Genomic DNA, 4,180 nt, shown 5'->3' with positions numbered 1-4,180 from the left:
CTGAAGTTTGCCCCGGCTCGCTGCGGGCTCCCAGCTGAGGGGCGGGAGAGGTCCGGCCTCCCCGAGCCGGCTCCTCCTCCTCCTCCTCCTCCCTCCCTCCTCCTCCCTCCCTCCTTCCCCCGGCACTTGCTGCTCGAGCAAAACGCGGCGCCGGATCGGGAACCGCATCTGCCCCGTGGGCACGGCTCGGCTCGGCTCAGCCCCGAGTGTGCTGCCCGGCAGAGGGAGGCCGCTGCCTCCCCGGGTCTCCCCGAGCCTCGCCGGGCCGTGCTGTGCCAGGTCCCCCACGGCAGGTGCCGGGCCCTCCTCCCGCCCTGCCCCTGCCCCGGCCGGGGCTGTGGGGCTGTGAGGCTGTGGGGCAAGGCGGTGCCCGTAGAGCCCGGTGGCTCCGAGGCCCCCCCCTTGGACCTGCACAGCCCCCGGGTTGCCCTTTGCCCGTGGGTGCCAGCAGGGACACGTAGAGGGGGGACACAGCGCTGGGACGGGTTGTCCAGAGGGGTTGTGGAGTCTCCTTCTCTGGAGTGTGTCCACAGAGGTTGTGGAGTCTCCTTCCTTGGAGATACTCAAAAGCAACCAGGTTGCCATCTTGCACAACGTCCTCAGGGTGATCCTGCTCGGCAGGGTGGTTGGACTGTGTGATCTTCAAGGCCCCTTCCAACCTGTCCCGTTCTGGGACTGATGCAGCACCGTGCTGCTGCAGGGGGCTCGGCCCGTAGTGGGATCCCCACCGGGCCACGTTCCCTCAGAGAGTGCTGGTTGATAACTTTGCTGGAAGCTTCTTGGGTCACCATTCAACAGGAAGCACTCAGGGCTCAATCATATGTGTAAAGTCTCCAATGCTTAATGAGCACTCTGCTTACCCCCTTGCCTGGTTTAATATCCCTGTTTTATCCATAGTTGACTTTGGATACTTAAACTTCGTGGCAGAGGCCCTTCTGCAAGAAACAAGAAGTAAAGATGTGTGAGGTCTGCAGGGGGTGAATCGGCCCCAAAACCAATCACCCCAGGCCAAGATAAACAGGAAAAAAAAAATAGATGTGGGGATGGGGGGAAGATCCCAGTGCTCACAGACAGCGCTCTGGTGTGCCAGGCCCCACACATTCCTTTCGGAGCAGCAAGAAGGGGATCGAGATTGACATCATACATCCACAGATAGGAGAGGGGTTAAAATATTTCCAGATCACTGAGTTTCTTAGTCTCCCGTTGTTCTTTCAAGTGTCTGTCACGCAGCTTTGTTAAGGGCACTGCACAGCTTTTTCTAGGTGAGAGTTCATGGATGAGTATTAAACATTTACGCCTTGTTCACAGTTTGGTGTTACCCTCGTTAATACCTTTTAAAACACCTTGTGAAGTGTCTCGGGCGGCTAAACCAGGATATTCCAGTTCGGAGTGCTTCCTGCCTGCTTCTGCACTGAGGATTAAATCCTCAGCAGCGTATCCCCTTCCATTTGTGGGTTTAGCTTTTCATGTCGTTTTTGTTTTGTAAATTACAGGTACTGTTCTGTTGATTATGAAGTATTAACATAATTACAGTAATTATGTCAAATGATGCAATGCATGTAAACATGTAATTAGCATGCAGGGACAACACTGAGCAAAGCGATGACAACATGCAATAATGCAAAACGCCTTATTCTCCTGGTCATGTGCAGCGACACAGGCTTTAGAGCTCAGTGCCTTGATTATTTCTTTAGAAGGAGGTTTTGTTAGAATGTTTTGCTTCCTGCCCTAGCTTTGGAAAGAAAAGCATACAGAGAAAACACCATATTGCTTTATTCCTTGGTGTGTTTATATGTGCAACCCTCTGAATGCCCCCCAACTTACTGTATCTGATTCCCTTTGCAATACTCTAACTCTCTGTGTTTGTTAAAACAAACAAGTGCCCAGACAGCCACTCACATTACACTGGAACTTTTGAAACTGCCTGAAAACTGGGAACTTTTCAGACACTGAAATAGAGAGAGCTGTTTTGCAGTGGCTGCTGCCTCTGGCTTTCCTTCTCAGAAAAGGCAGTGAGTGGCCCTTAGTGCTGGGGGCCCAAGGCAGTAACGGCAACACGGGGGCTCTGAAAGCACTGCTGATCTCCATGCCTTCATGATGCTGCTACAGTTCTTCATCAGCCCAAAGCTGACGAGTCTTAAAAGTGACCACAGCCAGAGGCTGTGGCTGCAGAGCCCGGGACGGTGGCTGCAGAGTCTGGGCTGGTGGCTGCGGAGCCATGCCCAGGTTAAGCCTCCCCCAGTTCAAAAGTGAGGGGCAGAAGGAGATAGGGAACCTCTGCAGCGAAGGGGCTGCTTGGTTTTCTCATTTGCATCTCAATCCCCACAATGCTCTTCCGGCTACTCACAGCTATTCCATAGTAGTGCTCTTGGCTGAGATCTGGGAACACGCTCAAAGGGTGAGGCAGCTTTTGGATGCACTGAGCTGTTTTCTGTTTGAGCTGTGAAAAGCAAACATCTTTTCAAGAGAGAACATTTGGAACAGTAATTTTTTGCATTTACAAGTCAGAGAGAGCAAAACTTCACTGAAATCTAGGAGGAAAATATTGTATAATGTCAAGAGGAAACATAAATCCTCCACAGCAAAGGCTTTGCACTCCCCTGAAAACAGCAGTCGCTGAGTTACTGCACTGGCCTAATGTGGCAGGTCTGGAGATACAGGCTCTGGAAACAGCTCTGTGCACTCAAACACTCGAACCCCAATAGAGCTCCCTCACCTTCCTCAAGGAGCAACTCAAAAGATGAGGATCTACACAGTCACTCAGGACACTTGCTTTCAAAGCCACTTTGAGTGTTTGCTTGTCACAACTACAAGCGCAGGCACAAACAGTGGTGACTTTAAAGGATTCAGAGAGCAGGAGGCTGCAGGAGGAGAACCTGTTCGAGGAGAGATGGCTAATTTGCTTTAGCACTCAGATGTGCACATTTGGAGAAAACAAAATCAAGCAGTGATTAGAGATGGGCTCAAGCTCAGGTCCAGATTTACATTTTCTTCAAAGCACGGCTGTGTTTAGATCTGGGGTATTAAGGACAAAACTCTCCTGCCAAGTTGGGAACCAGCCGGAAGGCACAGTGTAAGGGCACTTTCAGTGGCAGGATTTTGGGTTAAGCACATCTCAGATGAACACGCAAAGCTGGTTTAAACAGTGGGGCAGAGCTAATCTGTTGAAAAGTCTCACTCAGCATTGTGGTCCCGAAGGGAATATATACGGGAGAGCTGCAAACTCCTTGAGAGCCTTGCTGGTCATTACCCAGCCCGTGTGTTGGTTTCGACATGCGTCCCCGTGTTTTGCAACTCCCAGGCAGCTCCCTCTCAGCTGATTTATTTTCACGCTACTCAGCTTGCGGGAGGTGAATCAGGTCCTGTGGCAACCCAGCAGAGCCAGCCGCCAGCGCGGTGGGCAGCCCCTCGCTGCCTGCACGAAGGGAAATCTGAAACTTTGAGGAGGAGGGGGAAGGAGGAGCAGGAGGGTGTTTTCTGGGAAGGCGAAGCCATAGCTAACCAGCACGCATGGCAAGGCAGGAGAGAGAAGAGAGTGGTGTAAGGATTCAAACTAGCCACAGAGAGGACAAGAAAATTAATGCAGGAGTGATACTAAATAGATAGAAATGTAAGGTAAATCCAGCAGACAGACAGGAATAGGCAGAGTAATAAAACAGAGAGAGGATCAGCAGCTGCATGAGCAGAAAATTTTTTAATTTGGTGAGCATGGACAAGTGCCACTTGCTCTCACAAAATTAAAATTAGTAGTGAAAATACTTTCATCCATAATTGCACCCTTCTGATCATTCCTGCTTACTTCTGTTACTACTAATATCCAAGCATAGTTCCTTATACTCTTAAACCACTGCCACTCGCCTCTTGTTTTTCTTGTTTTTGGTTTGCTTGTTTGTTTGTTTTCTGATGGAAAACTTTGGAATATTACAGAAAACAACAGGTATTTAAAGGAAGCTAAGCACATTTTCCTAAAGGAAGCTACAGTTAACTGCATGCCTAAAGTCAAGCTATAGAACAATGAGATTTCAGATGGAAAAGGGTCAATGTGAAGATGGCATTTTAAAGAGCAAGGCAGCATTGCAGAAGTGTTGGCAGAGGGGGCCAGGGAGTGCCGGGAGCAAGGCTGCCACGTAGGCAGCTCAGAAGGAGGCAGCTGCCCACTGCACTGGCAGCTCCTGCTGCA

Source organism: Aythya fuligula, chromosome 18, assembly GCF_009819795.1.
Source record: "Aythya fuligula isolate bAytFul2 chromosome 18, bAytFul2.pri, whole genome shotgun sequence".
Classification (NCBI taxonomy): Eukaryota; Metazoa; Chordata; class Aves; order Anseriformes; family Anatidae; genus Aythya; species Aythya fuligula.
This window is presented reverse-complemented; position numbering follows the sequence as displayed.